The sequence below is a fragment of the Lathyrus oleraceus genome, chromosome 4 (assembly GCF_024323335.1).
Source record: "Lathyrus oleraceus cultivar Zhongwan6 chromosome 4, CAAS_Psat_ZW6_1.0, whole genome shotgun sequence".
NCBI classification, from domain to species: Eukaryota; Viridiplantae; Streptophyta; class Magnoliopsida; order Fabales; family Fabaceae; genus Lathyrus; species Lathyrus oleraceus.
The window spans coordinates 170,548,547-170,567,820 of record NC_066582.1 but is presented as its reverse complement, the minus strand read 5'-3'; the positions used below and the strand labels follow the sequence as shown (position 1 = coordinate 170,567,820).

General features: G+C 39.7%; 1 long non-coding RNA gene across 1 annotated transcript; it reads left to right on the top strand.

The window, feature by feature from the left end:
- The first annotated feature begins 395 nt into the window (after positions 1-395).
- Positions 396-18,880, top strand: LOC127135321 (uncharacterized). Its single transcript, XR_007808513.1, has 2 exons — positions 396-460; positions 18,568-18,880. It is a non-coding gene; the product is annotated as an uncharacterized LOC127135321 (long non-coding RNA).
- Positions 18,881-19,274: the final 394 nt, after the last annotated feature.

Genomic DNA, 19,274 nt, shown 5'->3' with positions numbered 1-19,274 from the left:
TGCTGACTGCATGATGTATGGTTTGTTATTGATTTCTGAATGCCATGGAAGTTTGAGTAGGTTTGATGGTGATTATGGTTCATTGGTGGCTTACTGCAATATCATTTTGCGGGTTGTTGATGCCAATAAGCTCAACACTTTCTACTCCAAGAATACGGTCAAATTCCCTCTCGTCGTGCATCTCAACAAGGGCGGCCAATCCAAGTAGTTTGCATATTTTAACCATGTTCTTGATGTCAAGATCAGGTAAAACAGCGACAATTAGAAGGACTGCATCTGCTCCTTTAAATTGATCATAGTAGAGTTGCCAAGCATCTATGATGAATTCTTTGCACAACAAAGGGCACTTTACTCAAGCATTTCTTATTAACTCAAGATTTTCAAAGCTTTTTGAAGTATTTTTCATCTGTCAAAACACTTAGACATGCTGCTCCACCTTAGGATGTTTCATTGTTGGAGTGTTTTTTTGTAAAATGGTTAGATTATATGTAATTGAAAGTGAGTGAAAATTTGAATGGTTTATGTAATATGGTATGGAATCAAATTACAGGAAATTTGGGAAAAATGAGATTGAATGGACAAAGAGCTCCATGAATTTGAATGGTTTATGTAATATGTGTGAAATTGTTTGTAACTTTGGAATTTAGCAGTGGTTTTGAACATGTGAATTGAAATGGTTTATGTAATAGGATCCCACATGTAATTGTGACTTGGGATTATGTAATGAATGTTCATTGAATTGTATTGAATGGAATTGGATATATTGAATGAAGGTTTGAAAGTTTGAATGAATGGTAAGGTTATGGTTATAGTGTGAACTTGATTGAAGTGATTGTAAAGAATAAGAATGGTGAGACCTTGGTTTATGAAATGGGTGTTTTGGTTATAAAATGGATTTGGATTTTTTTAGAAATAATCCAAGACTAATCTAAATGTCAATTAAAAATAAAAAAAACAATAAAAACCAATTAAAATCAAATTAATCTATAATTTGTTAAAAACTACTTTGATGTCAAATTCTAACATTTATTTGGAAATTAAAAATCAATTAGAATTTGAATCATTACTAAAAACACAATTAAGATTAAATTGAAATTTGGAATTTAGGCTTAATTTGAAATTGAAATCAAATTGAAAATAAAAAGTCAAATAATCAGAACCCATTTTATAATAAAAAAAAACACCATGATCAAAAATCCTAGCTAATGACCAATGTTTTATCAAAAAAAAATGGATTTGGGAATGGACGGTTGCCTTTGGTCATGAATGTATGCAAATGAACTTTTGGCCAAGTGCCAAAAAAAATGGAAAAATTCAGGACCAAAATCAGGGTATGACAGTTGCCCCTATTTAAGTATCTTCAACTAGAGAATATGAAGTAGGACACTCTTCATATGATCATAGTAGGAGATGGTTAAATACTAAGAAGACCCGGATTTTGATCCTGAATCCCTATGACCTGATATGATATGATATGCATGGATGCATGATTCTTTTTTTGTAATTTTTATCTGCTAGGGACATGGTGGACCCTTGACAGGAGATACTATTAGACAGACCAAACTGTGGGGAATGCTGATGTCCACAGGGAGACAAACAAATGGTAAAAAACAAATTTGCTGCGGAAGACAAGTCCTGCTGGAGAATCAGATACACACTGGGGAGTAATCGAAGTGAAAGTTGATAAACAACATTCAGAGTACAAGAGATTTCGGTAGTAAGTTCACATATGACTTACTAGACCCGAATAAGAAAGAAAATGTCACGACAGGTTCAGATATGACCTGGCAATACTGGAATAAAACACAACAAACAGGTTCATATATGACCTGACAATGCTGGGGGAATATCAAGAAGTTCTGACAGCAGGTTCAGATATGACCTAACAAACTCAAAAAAAAAAATCAAGAAGAGTGAATCAACAGGTTCATATATGACCTGACAATACTGGAATGAAAGTTCAATAGCAGGTTCATATATGACCTGACAACACTGAAACAATCATAGAGAAAGACTCTTTAGAACAGGTTCATATATGACCTGACACTGGAATAAAGCTCAACAATAGGTTCATATATGACCTGGCAATGGATTAAAGCTCAACAACAGGTTCATATATGACCTGACAATGGATTAAAGTTCAATAACAGGTTCATATATGACCTGACTAGCACTTGAACAATAGGTTCATATATGACCTGATAATGGAATAAAGTTCAACAGCAGGTTCATATATGACCTGAATAGCACTTAACAAACAGGTTCATATATGACCTGACAATGGAATAAGGCTCAACAACAAGTTCATATATGACCTGAATAGTATTGAACAACAGGTTCATATATGACCTGACAAAGGAATAGAGTTTAACAACAGATTCATATATGACCTGAATAGTATTGAACAACAGGTTCATATATGACCTGATAATGGAATAACAACAAGTGGACTCTAACCGTAAGCAATGGACTACACCAGCTTTTAACAAATTGGTGCCAATCAACAAGAGGACTTGAAAATGACTGCGAAAACCGGATGCTGGTTCAAGGGCACCAAGGACAAACTGGAGTTAGAGGTCAATGGACATAGGATCAATCAACAAGACCTGGGCCAATGCAAAATGAGCACGAAGTACGTCTCGGCTATGCATGATTTGAATTTTTTTTGCATGATATATGAATGATCATGATATGAGAATGCTGACACTTGGAAGACTGGGAGTTTGTAGGGACTGTTTACAAAGATTCTGATTCCTCAACACCAATAACTCATACCCGTGCGATTAACAAGCGCATCCAGAGGAGAATCTATCATGATTGACAATTATAAATAACCAAAGGTCCATCCTTCTAGAGGATTAATAAGTTATATTCCATGGGGACTTTTGTTGGTGATCCAGGAATATTTCTGCAACCTTGAGGCTTTCGGGGAAACAAATGATTTACCTTTGATTTTCACATATGTCAAAGTAATTTTGTTTTTTTTGTGGTAAATTTCAAATTCTTTTTCAAGTTTCAAAATTTCATTATTAACAAATAAATGACATTTTGCATAACAAAGAAAAGCGTAAATGAACACAACTAACAATGATTGGGAAAACTTGTATTTTATTCAAGAATGGTAGCACACAAATGGCGTAGCTCCATAGAGTGTTACAAATTTTGGAAAATGGCAATAAGGAAAGGTTTATGTTCAATTCAATGACCACTAACATCCTTAATAGATATGATTCCCCCAAAACCTTGCTCCTAAGGGGAGTGACTGGATTAATCTTCCACCTCCAATTCTTCGGTGTTAATCAGTAACAACTGATGCAGTTTATGCCTTGTGCCCCTAACTTTGCCTGGATCACCCTTTCGGGTTTTCGATCCACCGGGACGCTCCTTTTTACCTAAGTCGCCTTTTCAGGTTTTCAACTTAGCGCACTACCATTTTTTTATTCATCCCTAACTTTTGCTTGGACCGCCCTTTCGGGTTTTCAGTCCACCGGGATACCCCTTTTTTTTTGCCTAAACCCCCTTTTCAGGTTTTCGATTTAGCGGGTTTTTATTAGGCATAGTACTTTTTAACTACATCAGATTTCACGGGGTGTGACAGCTCTTCATCATCCATAGTTGTGAGAATCAAGGCGCCTCCAGAGAAAGCTTTCTTCACAACATATGGGCCTTCATAATTGGGAGTCCACTTCCCACGTGAGTCCTTGTGTATTGGCAAGATCTTCTTAATCACGAGGTCTCCTTCTCTGAATTCCCGAACACGTACTTTCTTGTCAAAAGCCCTTTTGAGCCGTTTTTGGTATAATTGTCCAGGGCACAACGAAGTCATTCGCTTCTCGTCTATGAGGTTTAACTGATCAAATCTATTTTGAATCCACTCGGCCTCTTCTAGCTTGGTCTCCATCAAGATTCTCATTGAACGTATCTCTACTTCAATTGGGAGAACTGCTTCCATCCCATATACCAAAGAGAACGGGGTTGCCCCTGTTGAAGTGCGGACGGAAGTCCGGTATCCATGCAGTGCGAAAGGTAGCATTTTGTGCCAATCCTTATAGGTTTTCACCATTTTCTACAGGATCTTCTTGATGTTTTTATTAGCGGATTCAACAGCGCCACTCATCTTTGGACGATATGGTGAAGAGTTATGGGGTTCAATCTTGAAGCTTTCGCATAATTCTTTCATGGTCTTATTGTTCAGATTCGTCCCATTATCTGTGATGATCCGGCTTGGAATTCCGTAACGGCAAATGATCTCTTTCTTGAGGAATCGTGCAACCACTTGTTTTCTCACATTTGCGTAAGAGGCGGCTTCTACCCATTTGGTAAAGTAATAAATGGCAACCAGGATGAAGCGGTGTCCATTGGAAGCTTTAGGCTCGATGGCGCCAATCATGTCGATGCCCCACATTGAGAAAGGCCAAGGTGACGTCAAAACGTTTAGTAGGGTCGGAGGCACATGTACCTTGTCAGCATAGATTTGGAATTTATGACATTTTCTAGCATAATTAAAGCAGTCGGATTCCATGGTCAACCATTAATAACCAGCTCTCAAAATCTTCTTGGCCATGGCATGCCCATTGGCATGAGTTCCAAAGGATCCTTCATGAATCTCTTTGATCAACAAGTCCGCTTCACGTTATCCACGCATCTGAGCAGAATCATGTCGTGGTTTCTCTTATATAACACACAATTGCTTAAGAAGAATTTGGATGCTAACTTCCTCAATGTTTTCTTGTCAAGGGCTGTTGCATCTGTTGGATATTCTTGATTTTGCAAAAAGCCCTTGATGTCGTGAAACCAGGGTTTACCATCATCTTCGTCTTCAACCGACTGGCAGTAGGCAGGCTCAACTTTCCGCTCGATCTGAATGAGAGGTGCTTCATTATGGAATCTGACTTGGTACATTGAAGCCAACATAGCCAAAGCATCAGCAATTTGATTCTCAGTTCTCGGGATATGACGGAAAGTGATTTCGTCAAAGTATTTTATTAATTCCGTGACATAGGCACGATATGGGATCAACTTGGTATCACGGGTTTCCCATTCGCCCTTGACTTGGTATATCACCAAGGCTGAGTCTCCACATACTTAGAGGATTTTGATTCGGAGATCAATTGCTGCTTCAATGCCTAGGATGCACGCCTCATATTCTGCTATATTATTTGTGCAATCAAAACACAACCTTGCTGTGAAAGGAGTGTATCCACCATTTGGATTCAACAGGAAATCTCCTACGCCATGCCCCATGTAATTGGAGGAACCATCGAACATGAGCTTCCACCAAGATCTTGGTTCAGGTCCTTCATCAAGTCCTGGGATTTCACAATCTTTTACTACCATAATGTCTTCATCAGGGAAGTCAAACTTCAACGACTGGTACTCTTCAACGGGCTGGCTTGCCAGGTAATCAGACAACACACTTCCTTTAATGGCTTTCTGAGATACATATTGGATGTCATACTCGGATAGTAACATCTGCCAACGGGCGAGTCTTCCAGTCAAAGCAGGCTTTTCAAAGATGTAGTTTATTGGATCCATTTTTGAGATCAACAAAGTAGTGTGGCAAATCATGTATTGTCTTAAACGACGAGCGGCCCATGCTAAAGCATAACAAGTTTTCTCCAAGAGTGAGTATCGGGATTCACAATCGGTAAATCTCTTACTCAGATAATAGATGGCATGTTCCTTTCGACCGATTTCGTCATGTTGTCCCAGCACATATCCCATTGATTTTTCAGGCACAGTTAAGTACATAAAGAGTGGTTTCCCCTGAACAGGTGGAATTAGAATAGGGGGCTCTCGCAGGTATTGTCCGATTTTTTCAAAAGCCACTTGGCAGTCAGAGTTCCATTCAACTGCTTGATCTTTTCTGAGCAACTTGAATATAGGTTCACACGTAGCAGTCATGTGAGATATAAACCTAGAGATGTAGTTCAAACGTCCCAGGAATCCCCTAACTTCTTTCTCTGTACGTGGAGCAGGCATTTCTTGTATTGCCCTAACCTTGTCCGGATCTACCTCAATTCCTCGTTGACTAACAATGAAACCAAGCAACTTTCCAGATCGGACACCGAAGGTGCATTTAGCAGGATTCAGCCGTAGTCGAAATTTCTGAAGACGCTCAAATAGCTTTTGTAAGTGGTCTATGTGATCCTCTTCCCTTTGGGATTTTGCAATCATATCATCCACATAAACCTCGATTTCCTTGTGCATCATGTCATGGAAGAGAGTGACCATTGCTCTTTGGTAAGTTACCCCAGCATTTTTGAGACCGAATGGCATTACCTTGTAGCAAAATGTTCCCCAAGGGGTGATGAATGTGGTCGTTTCCATGTCCTCTGGATCCATCTTAATCAGATTATAACCCGAGAATCCGTCCATAAAGGAGAAGACTGCAAACTTAGCAGTGTTGTCTACTAGAGTGTCAATATGTCGCAGGGGAAAATCGTCCCTTGGACTAGCTTTGTTTAGATCCCTGTAATCAACACACATCCTGACCTTGCCATCCTTTTTGGGTACTGGCACAATGTTGGCTACCCATTGAGGGTACTTTGCAACTGCTAGAAAACCGGCATCAAATTGACGTTTCACCTCGTCATAAATCTTTAGAGCCATGTCGGGTCTCGCTCTTCGGAGCTTCTGCTTCACTAGAGGGTAATCTGGCTGTAGTGGTAGCTTGTGGACCACAATATCAGTATCTAAACCTGGCATATCCTGATACGACCAAGCAAATACATCTACATATTCTTGTAGCAATTTGATTAATCTTTCTTTATTGCTTGCCTCAAGTGTAGTCCAAACTTTGACCTCTTTCTTATCTTCTTCAGTGCCAATGTTCATTGTTTCCACTGGTTCTTGATGCGGCTGAAGGGCCTTTGACTCATGCTCGAGCATCCTTTCCAATTCTTCAGGGAAATCACAATCTTCCTCACTATCCTCTTCCGCTTGGTAGATGGGGAGTTCAAAATTATAGGAAGTAGTGGGGTCATCGAATTCAACTGGTTTATTGATTATTCTGCATGTTTTTTAATGATGGTTTTTTTTAGTAAAATGGAAATAAAAAGCAAAAGAAATAATAAAAAATATTTTTGTAGTTTTTGAAAGGATTTCCATTTTAAGGAAAGAAAAACAAAGTAAATGAACGACAAGAATTTGAACAAAATGCTCTTTATTTGTCATAATGATTTTTTTGAAATTCAAAAGGGGCCCTACAAATGATCCATTAGCCTTGGGCAGAGCTAAGGATTTTCAAAAACACAAAGGAAAACACAATTACTTTGACACAGGAAAAACTTCTGGAATCTCAACTGCTTCCCAATTTGTTAGGGCTGCTTCACACCGGTATATCAGATTTGATGTTTCTCCATCTTCAGTGTCATCTTCCACTGCACCAACTTGATATCCATGGATAAATCCTTTGCTCAGAAAAACTTCTTGTATGCTCCGCATAAGGTCCTTTGCAGGGACCAGGGCTCCTCCATTAGCAGAAGGCTTGTACCCCAAACCAAAACGGTCATTTTTCTCATTGACGTTGATGACTTGCCCCCAACCTGCAGGGCCTCCACTTTCAACTGCTGATCTTGCGCTCTTCAAAGATGCGAATGACAAACTGGTTTTCTCAACAGGATCCTTAACCTCTTCAAGTGTGGCATTGGATATTTCAAGTGCTTGAAAAGAGGTTTCTAAGGCATCCTCATCAGCCTCAATATAACGGAAAGAGGAGAGTTGACTGATGATAAAATCTTCTTCACCTGAGACAATAACGAGCTTGCCATCGACAACAAACTTCATCTTTTGATGCAAAGTAGAAGTTACTGCCCCAGCCGCATGTATCCATGGGCGTCCCAAAAGGCAGCTATAAGCGGGATTTATGTCCATGACTTGGAAATTGATGGGGAATACATGCGGCTCGATCTGTATCGGTAGCTCTACCTCCCCAACTACTGTCCTTCGAGAGCCATCAAATGCTTTTACCACAAGGGCACTGGGTTTCAATTCTGAACCTTGGTAAGATAATTTAGCAAGTGCCTTCTTTGGTAGAACATTGAGGGATGATCCAGTGTCAACTAAAACTCTGGCCAGAGCATCTTCCTGGCACTTTATGGATACATGCAAGGCGCAATTGTGATTCTTCCCCTCCTTAGGTAGCTCTTCATTGCTGAAGCTTAGAGTGTTGCAGGCTGTGATATTGGCGACCACTCCATCGAATTGGCCGACCGTTATATCTTGGGTAACATGAGCCTGAGCAAGCACTTTCAGGAGAGCCTCCCTATGAGCTTCGGAATTCAGAAGCAAAGACAAGATAGATATTTTTGATGGTGTCTGATGTAACTGATCAACTATCTTGTAGTCAGATTTCTATATTATCCTTAGGAACTCACTTGCTTCGTCTGTTTGCACAGCCGGCTGTGTCCCTCCATGCTCTAGGGTAGGATTTACATTTGCAGCTTCCCTTGTTGGCTCTTGAGGGTTCACATTAAAATTGGGAGTATAAATCCGACCACTGCGGGTCATCCTGCTTGCCCCTGCGATATTAGTGATGTCGGTGTCAACATTCTCCAAACCTTTCTTACTTTCAGCAGCTTTGGGCTTTCCATCTACCACTGTTATGTCGTACTTACAGGGTACCGCCTTGGTGCTTTCAAAAGGAAATGGGGTAGGCATGCAAACTACCACGGGTGATGGATGAACAACACCTCTTCTGTGATAAGTTACCTCAAACGGTTCTGGTATATTAAAAACGGGTTCAATGACCGAAACTTCCTCGTTTGTTGTTGGACCACAAATTTGTAAAACACCTTGATCCATCAAGTTCTGAATGTCATTTCGTACCACTTTACATCCTCTTGGATGAACGGCACATTCCTCACAGTTGTCGTGACATGTATCAATCAATCTAGCCCCCACCAATCCTGCATGAAGCGCTAGCAACGAAGTTTTAACATCTTCCATGTTTTTGATTATACACACATCAGAAGCATCATCGACGGCATTAACATCACCATGCGTTGGCAAAGGGTTACTTTTGACATTGGGTCCGACGTCTCGAAATGAAAGAATCTTCTTCTCAACCAGGTCTCGCACGATATGCTTTAAAGCATAACATCCTTCTAAATCATGTCCAGGGGCACCCCCATGGAAAGGACAATGGGCATCTGGATTGTACCATGGAGGTAAAGGATTTGGTGGAGGACCCAAAGGTCTGGGCGTCACTAACCCTTTCTGTAGTAATGATGGGTACAATTCAGTGTATGTCATACGGATTGAAGCGAACGGAAGTCTACCTCTCTGTACCCTATTTTGATTTGGAGGATTTTGTGGACGAGGAGCCTGTGCCCTTGGCTGTGGATAAGTAGGTGGCGCGGGCGCTTGCTTGTATATAGGCGCTTGTTGAGCAGGTTGATAGACAGGAGCTTGTGAATGGTTGAAATTTGGTGTGACTGCTGCCACATACGGTTGTTGAACATATTGTATTGGATAAGTTGGTTGTTGTTGAGAAAATTGGTGTTGTTTCTTCCATGAATGACTCCTCCTTTGACTGGTTGACACTGCATTTGTATCACCCTCCTTCTTTCTTTGAAATCCTCCGGGAAACTTTTTGGCATTACTACCAGATGTTTCAGAGGTAGTCATCATCTTTCCATTCTTCAATCCAAGCTCGACCTTTATGCCCACGGCGACCAGGTCAGAGAAGCTTGCAGATACACTACTCACCATTCTTTCATAGAACATAGGTTTGACTGTATCCATGAACCAATTCGCTAACTCCTTCTCAGCCAGAGGTGGTTCGACTTGAGAGGCCACTAACCTCCATCGTTGTGCATATTCCTTAAAAGACTCATTATCTTTCTGGGACATGCTGAGCAATTGCCTCCTATCTGGGGCCATATCCATGTTATACTTATAATGTTGGATGAAAGCATCAGATAAGTCTTGGAAACAACGAATCCTACTCTGATCAAGGCTTAAGTACCATTTAGAGGGAGCACCCCTCAAGCTGTCTTGGAAGCAATGTATCATAAGTTTGTCATCCTCTACATGCGCAGCCATTTTTCGATAGTACATAATAAGGTGACTCTTAGGACACGTGTGGCCCTCATACCTATCAAAATCTGGGGTCTTGAACTTCGCAGGAATCACAAGACCTGACACTAAGCCCATCTCCTTAGCGGTAGCCCAAAAACTTGGTCACCTTCCATAGCCCTCAATCTTTTCTCAAGCATCTGGTAATTCTCCTTCATCCCTCTTATGTCTTCCTGCCTTTCCTCATCTTCGTCGAAAAAGTCTGGAGCATGTTGTTGATCCTCAAAGTAAGGTTGCACATGTGCACGAACGAGAGGAGGTGCAAACGTATGGACCACTGGATGATTTTCATTGATGGTCGGTAGAGGAGCCGTCTGCTGAGCGGATTGTGCAAAACCAGGGGCGCCTTGAACTGGAGGTGTGAAACCGGGAGGTAAACCATAGGTTGGCCAAGTGGTTGGTATTGTCCTTGCAGGTTGGGGTTCAATTGTGGGACCGGCGATTTCTGAAACGACCATCGTTTGGGCATCCAACTTTGCCCTGATGACCTATAGTATTTCCATAACTTGACCCATGTTTCCACGTAGGTCTTCGAGTTCTGAGCTCACTCGCTCCAATTCTTGTTCTTGGTCAGCCATTCTCTGTCTTGCTCTGGCACGAGTATTATACTGGTGTTGAAAATTCAGCGTGAAATTGGAGGAAGAAAGGACAGAATGAGACTCTGGTTTTGAAAATGCATGAATGCATGTATGGATGCATTTTGTTTGCAAAACTCTTGGTTAGTTTCAATCATTCATTTAAAAAATTTCACAACACTTGTTCGCGAATATTTAAAATAATAAGGAAATGAAACACAATAAAATGAATCTCAAAAGCGATTTTCATTAATCTCATATCAAAGTTCAAATACAAACAACGTGCTCATGGCTTATGGGCTTTCCGAACCGTAGCAAGGTCGGTAGTTAACCCTTCTAACATTGCCTTACAAAACTTAATGAAATTAAAGACTTGATGCGGGGTGTTCTCTGGACACATGCACCAATCAGCTTCTTGCAGCTTCTCAGGTAACTCTCGCATGATGGAAATCGCAAATCCGGACAGCCTCAGAAATTTGCCCTTCCACTCAGTGTAAAGCCCTTGGAGATCTTGGATGATGTGCTAGTCTTCAGCCTTGGTCACCTCTATGTCCCTATAGAGGTTTCTCCAATATCTGCATTCACCTAGCAACACCATATAGGCAGCATCCTGATCCTCACATTCAAGTGCCTGGATTCTAGCATCGGCTCGTTCCAAATGATATATCAACCGTGTGCAAACTCTTTCTGACTCTTCAGTCTTCAGCTTCTCGCGTTCCAGATTATCCTTGTATTTTTGAATGGTATTCTCCAGTTCACGAGTACGAATCTCAGAAATCAGTCGTGCTTCCCTTTTCATTTCAAGGGTCAGTTCCAGAATCTTGTTGAGTTTTTGAATCCGGAGTAAAGCTCTATCCAACTCCTCTTCCTTTGATTTGAACACAGATTTAGTGCTATAGAGCGCTTGTCCAAACTTTTCTCTCCTTGCTTCAGACTCTCTAGCTCTTTTGTTGGAAATTTCAAGCTCTTTGTCCTTCTTTTGTTAACTGTCTTTTAAGTTCCCATTCTCTATCGAGACTCGGCCAAGCTTGATTCTCAAATCGGAATTTTCCAACTCTAACTCCTTGATACGGGCATTGAGCTTCTCTACATCTTCAGGTAATATGGGTTTTGGCTCAGGAACCAATGGATAGATAGAAGGATCAAATGGAAAAGGGAGTTTAATCATCTGAACCCTCTCTCTAACCCAACAAGTGTAAGGCTCTTGGGCAATGACATTTCTTTTACCCAACTCCTTACCTTTTCTAATAACTGCTTGCCAAGACCTCTTGATCTTTTTCACCATGGGATGATCCGCTTCAGCACTATGTAAGATGAAAGGCTCTAGAGCTTCAGCTTTTGGAGGGCCATTCATAGGGTACCCATGCTGCCTTAGAGACAACACAGGGTTATAGTTGATGCAACCCTTGGTTCCTATCAAAGGCGCATTGGGGAAGTCTCCAATGCTGACAATCACATTCTCGGTTTCCCAATCCCTGATATACCACTTAACATGACTGGAGGTGAGGGAAGCTAACTTCTGGAAGGGCTTGAGTTCCTTTGAGACAAAAGGACCTTCTTCGGGCATATGGGATCTAAACCAGGCATGCAACAACTGCGCACAACATAAGACGATTCCTCCCTTCTTCTCATGACGATCATGGAGAGTGTAGTAGAGATCTCCCAAGAGGAACGGTACAGGGTTACCAGAGAGGAAAATTCTCACTGCCAGGTGGTCCACAAAATGGTCAATATTTGGGAAGAGAACTATCCCATATACCAACACGGCTAACACAGCATAAAAGGCTTCCTAATTCCCTTCTTTTTCCATCTTCTTGGCCTGATCTTCCAAGAACTTCCTAGAAAAACCACTGAAAGGTCCTTTCACATCTCAATTGTCCACGACTTCAGAAACTTTCAGACCCAAAGCTGAAGCTATCCTCTTGGGAGGAATATCTTCATCGAGTTTAGGAAATGGATTATGATCCTTCAAATTCCGGCCTATGATCCTCTCCACCTCCTCCAAGGTAGGAGCCAACTGGAAGTCAGAAAACGTGAAACAACGTAGAGGTGGATCATAGAACTGAGCAATAGTCACTGCGGTCATCATGTCCATCTTCTCATTTAGGATGTCCAGAATTCTTCCATAGCTTTGTACAAAGCTGTTGAGTTTGATTGGTGTCATTTTGGCACTCAACTTCTGCAGGCTGGTAAGTTCCACGTTCTTGTATTTGAACTGAGAAGTGCCTTTCTCTCAGGATTCATCTTGCTAACAAGTCTTGGATTCCTGAAATAATGCGAAACAAACCAAGAGTTTTGCTTTTTATGCGTATGCAATGAATGGATGGATGCAATGTTTTTTTTGTTTTTTTTCTTTGGATAGGTTCAAAGGTCCGAGGTATGGATAAATTTGATTGCTTTTCCAAAACAGGGTTCTCATCGGGTATGATCTAGGGCTTTGTCACAAAGTATCCCCAGAGTCATTGATTCACAAGAATGTTCGACGCTTACGGGAAATACTTTCCGGTCGTCAAATCCATCAAGGGACTCTATTTTGGGTGAGGTTCTCGTACCGGCTCTTACGAAGTATTCACCTCGGGAGTCCATACTATGCAACCATCGACTGGGTTCTAGACAGGGTACTTAGAGTCATGGATTCAAAAGACTGTTTGACGTTTACGGAAAATACTTTCTGATCGTCAACTCCATCTAGAGAATTTATTCTAACGAGGTTCTCGTATCGATTCTTACGAAGTATTCACCTCGGGAATCCATACTACGCAACCATCATTTCTAGTTGGCCAAAGATTCAATGTTCTAAAAGGTTCTTAGAGTCATGGACCCCTTTGAAACATCGAAGCTTACGAGGTATACACCTCGGGCGACAATATTTGCAAAAGAATCTACTCTAAGTGAGGTTCTCGTACTGACTCTTACGAAGTATCCACCTCGGGAGTCCGTACTACTCAACCATCGTCCTATCTTATGTTTTTTTTTTCACTCTAGACTCAAGTGTAGAGTCTTTCCCACATAGTTTGCAATCAAAATCCAAGTACCCAACACGGTGGAACCAATATACAACAAATATCAATATAACAACAAAGATATTAAAAAGCAACAAATAAGGGAAAAGCCACAAAATTAAACAAACAAAGGCACACAAACGTCCTAACTAGGCTTGACTCACTTAGGGATTGGCAATCCCCAGCAGAGTCGCCATCTTTCGCACCTCGAAAAATGGGGATACGACTTTAAAGCGAAGTGCGATCGCACGCTCGCAATGATGGACTGAACAGAGTCGCCACCGAACTTTATTTATTCCTAAAAAGGAAAGGGGAAATATCGATAAAACCTCTAAAAGAAAGGATAAGATATGGTCATCGCAACAATTATCAGGGTTCGGGAGTCGATTACGTGAGGGGAAGGTATTAGCACCCCTCACGTCCGTTGTACTCAACGGGAACCATTAGGTTAGTTGTGTGCCTTAGTGTTAGTTGAAATATTAGGCTTTTCGAATTATTAGATGGGAAAGAAAGAAAGGATGAGAAGAGAATGTTTTTGGATTTTTGACGAGGGACTAAACCTATGTTTTTTATTAGTGGGCCTGACAAGATTTACGAATCCTGCTCCTACGTATCTCAAAAGAGAAATCAAGGCTTACGTAGTTCTGGGTAGAAAAATGTTTGTTTGTTGGTCGATTTTAGCGAAAGCTATATTGTATTAATCGATGAAAAAACATTATTTTACCCAAAACAGATGAGGAGTGGACGCATACCACACATCGAACGGATTTATAAATCTACACTCGGAAAAACGTCACTTATCTCGACTCAACAATCGTGGCCGAAACATTGTTTTGCATCACCTTAAGACAATACGTCTTTCATTTATGAAAAAGGTTCTTTGATTAGTCGCACGGCGACGAAAAAGAGTTTGATTGGTTGGATGTATTTTGAGTAATGGCGAGAACTTGGATGAGCGAGATATCCATCTCGAATCCTGATCTCAGGAGTGCACGGTATACACCATGTTCCATTTCCATCTTTATTGAAAGAGGTTAAGATGGGAATTAAGTATTTTGGAGTTTGAAAGACGTGTACTTATGACTTGCAAGCTCTTACAGATTGGGTCTAGTACTCGGGACTACGTCTGGACATTCCACCCAGGCAGTCTGTTTCTTTCCAATTTTATTAAGGAAATGATTCGAATATTTACGAATATTTTGGAGGGAAGACAAATATTCATGGCTTGCAAGCTCTTACAGCTTGAGCCTAATATTCGGGATTGCGACTGGATATTCCCTCCAGGTAATCTTTTTCTTCCAACTTTATTAAGAAGACGGTTTGAGATATTTACAGGTGTTTTGGAGAGAAGACGAATATTTATGGCTTACAAGCTCTTACAGCTTGAGCCCAATATTCGGGATTACGATTGGATATTCCATCCAGGTAAGCTTTTTCTTCCAACTTTATTAAGAAGAGGTTTTGAATATTAGAGTGTTAAAAGGAAGAAAAATATTTATGGCTTGCAAGCTCTTACAGCTTGAGCCTAATATTCGGGATTATGACTGGATATTCCCTCCAGGATAATCTTTTTCTTCACGCTTTATTTAGAAAACGATTTGAATATTATAGTGTTAAAGAGAAGACGAATATTAACGGCTTGCAAGCTCTTACAACTTGAGCCTAATATTCGGGATTATGACTGGATATTCCCTCCAGGATAATCTTTTTCTTCACGCTTTAGAAAAGGTTTTAAATATTATGTTTGATTTGTGAAATGATCTTGAAGTGATTCACATTTATTTTTGGAATGTATTTTGAAATCGAGGAAAATTGAAGTTGGTTTTGAAATCGAATGAAATTTGAGTATGATTATTTACACGGGTAAAAGTATAGATATGGGTACTAACCTAACTAAATTAGTTAACACACAAAAATCGACTAAATCGAATAAAATAGTATCGGAAGTTTAACCATTAATTAAATCTAAAAGGTAAACATTTAAAGATACACACAACTAAACATCGATTAAATTAAATTGATAAAAATTTAAAATAAAACAAATAGTAGAAGTTATATACAAAATTAAACAAAATAGTGAGCATAACAAATAGAAATATAAAGATTTGCTATCCACAAGTATTAAACCCACCCCACTAAAGGGAATGAAAGTACTCTCTCCCCACTAGGCCATTCATGATTATTTGCTATCTTAATGCTAATTCGGATAAGTAAACCAGAATAGATTAAAATTAAAATTAAAGATAAAAACTAAGATAAAATAGTTTGTTGGACTACCAAGAAAAAAACAAGAAATTAAACCCAGCCGCCTGGCTGTTGGGTTCCAGAGGCTAATGGATTGAGATAAACATTAATATGTTAATATACACTACTAAATGAAAACATTATTAAATAAAACCTAGGAAGTTTGAATGTAACTTTTAATGGTTTCAATGTTTGTTTTGTTAATAAATAAAAAGAAATAAATAATAAAAAATGGTGAAAGGTGCTGTAACAGAACCTATTCATCGTCCCCAATCCCTCTCAATCTCACTCACCTCTCATCACCCTCGCTTCTCTCCCTCAATCACTCTCAACCTCGCTCGCCTCTCTCAATCTCTCTCAACCTCGCTCTCACAACGCTCTTAGCTTCTCTCTCACAATCGCTCATCATCTCTCGACCTCAACTTTATCCACAAACTTCACTCTACATGCAAACAGAGACAAAGGTTTTAAAGAGATTTAAACAGGATAAAACTCACCTTCGGCGTGGATTCCTGCGGTGGCGGTGAGCTTGCGAGCTTCTAATTTTTCGTCTCTCTTCTTGGTTTTTGATTTTGATATTAAGGTTTCTTCTTCTCTCGAAAATCGCGGCCGCCTCCGAATTTTAGGGTTTTTCTTCCGTCTCTCCTTCGCCTCTATTTATCTCCACAGCTTTAGGGTTTCGGATTGGTATACAGAGATTCAAAAAAGGAACTTCTTGGAAGTGCTTTTAGGTGCTCAGAATCGGATTGCCTTCTTTGATGCTTGGACTTGTGAACGGTAACACAAACCACGTACTTTCTCCCTTTGTTTTGTCTTAATCCCTTTTGGGATATCTTTTTGAATTTTAACTGCCTTTGCTAACTTACCTTGCTTTTTTACTGCAGTGAAGATTGGTTAAAATATGAGTAGCTTCGATTTGTATCGCGATGTGTTCTACTGCAGGTCTATTGTATTTCTGCAAAATGGATGGAGAATGATGTTGCAGGTTTATTTTGGCCGGTGGTTACGTTCTGCAAGTGAGGCTAGGCAGGTGTTTCAAGCACACCCTCACTTGGTTTTGAATTATTCTGCTTGCAGGTTTGTTGTTATAACTACATGTATTGATGCAGCTTATTTGGCATGGAATTGATTATTGTTGATACTAATGATTGGATGAATTGCACATTGGTGCTACAGGATTGAGCATGCCACTGTTTAGGCTTGTTTGTTGCAGGTTGTGCCTTGCCCTTTATTGTTTGTTGTAGGTTGTGGACGAGGTTGAAAGCATGTTGATTGCAGGTTGCACTGGTTTATTGCAGCAAGATTATTGATGTTGCATGTTGCAAGGTCTGTTGTGGCATTGATGATGGTCCAATGCAGGATGGTTGTATGGGGAACTTCCATACAGATTGAGCAGGTAACAACTTTCTAGTCTTTCTTTTCATCCTTCTTTAGAAAAACACTTAACATTTTTCATATTTCCTCTTGCACCAGATGAAAGATATTGGGTTTCCCTGTGACCTTGACTCCGGGACTTGCACTGCATCTTACCAACTTAGCCGTTTTAATATTGAACCTGGAACGTCTCTAGAGCAACGAACTTAATGGTTCTCACTGCACTCTCGATTTAGAATTCTTGCAGCATTTGGTATCTTGTGAAGTATATCATGATCTGCTGCCCTCATTCTATACCAACAGGAGCCATTCACATTAAATGTTGATACGGTTTTGCGGTCTTCTGCTACCAAAAGTCCAAGCAAGAACAAGAATCACGCTTAAAGTGATGAAAGCGATGGCGGTCCCTCACGACAATCTCATGATCAAAGGCTTTGGAGATTAGCTTTACTACGGTATGACAATAATTACATATACGCAAATTCCTTATTATTCTGAATCTTCCTCTGCTGATTCTTTGGTAACCGGAACTTCAATTTCTTCCTCTCCAAAGAGAGTTTCCGAATCAACAGTTACAATCCCATGAAGATTCAAACAAATTTTCACTTTAATCTTTTCTTTTCCACCATTTTCAGGTTTTTTACTTGGAATGTGAGTTTGACAATTTGTCATGGCAAGCTGTAGCGTGAGGCGGGTATCTGTCATGCTGGTGTTATTTATTCTTGTCATGTGGTTCGATATCCCGTGGTAATCTTGCAGGTATACTCACAGTTCTTGCTCTGGTTTTGCAGGGTGCGCACATGGCTGGAGAATGGTGAGCCAAAATTTTCCTTTGCTGACTGCATGATGTATGGTTTGTTGTTGATTTCTGAATGCCATGGAAGTTTGAGTAGGTTTGATGGTGATTATGGTTCATTGGTGGCTTACTGCAATATCATTTTGCAGGTTGTTGATGCCAATAAGCTCAACACTTTCTACTCCAAGAATACGGTCAAATTCCCTCTCGTCGTGCATCTCAACAAGGGCGGCCAATCCAAGTAGTTTGGATATTTTAACCATGTTCTTGATGTCAAGATCAGGTAAAACAGCGGCAATTAGAAGGACTGCATCTGCTCCTTTAAATTGATCATAGTAGAGTTGCCAGGCATCTATGATGAATTCTTTGCACAACAAAGGGCACTTTACTCCAGCATTTCTTATTAACTCAAGATTTTCAAAGCTCCTTGAAGCATTTTTCATCTGTCAAAACACTTAGACATGCTGCTCCACCTTAGGATGTTTCATTGTTGGAGTGTTTTTTTGTAAAATGGTTAGATTATATGTAATTGAAAGTGAGTGAAAATTTGAATGGTTTATGTAATATGGTATGGAATCAAATTACAGGAAATTTGGGAAATATGAGATTGAATGGACAAAGAGCTCCATGAATTTGAATGGTTTATGTAATATGTGTGAAATTGTTTTTAACTTTGGAATTGAGCAGTGGTTTTGAACATGTGAATTGAAATGGTTTATGTAATAGGATCCCACATGTAACTGTGACTTGGGATTATGTAATGAATGTTCATTGAATTGTATTGAATGGAATTGGATATATTGAATGAAGGTTTGAAAGCTTGAATGAATGGTAAGGTTATGGTTATAGTTTGAACTTGATTGAAGTGATTGTAAAGAATAAGAATGGTGAGACCTTGGTTTATGAAATGGGTGTTTTGGTTATAAAATGGATTTGGATTTTTTTAGAAATAATCCAAGACTAATCTAAATGTCAATTAAAAATCAAAAAAACAATAAAAACCAATTAAAATCAAATTAATCTATAATTTGTTAAAACTATTTTGATGTCAAATTCTAACATTTATTTGGAAATTAAAAATCAATTAGAATTTGAATCATTAGTAAAAACACAATTAAGATTAAATTGAAATTTGGAATTTAGGCTTAATTTGAAATTAAAATCAAATTGAAAATAAAAAGTCAAATAATCAGAACCCATTTT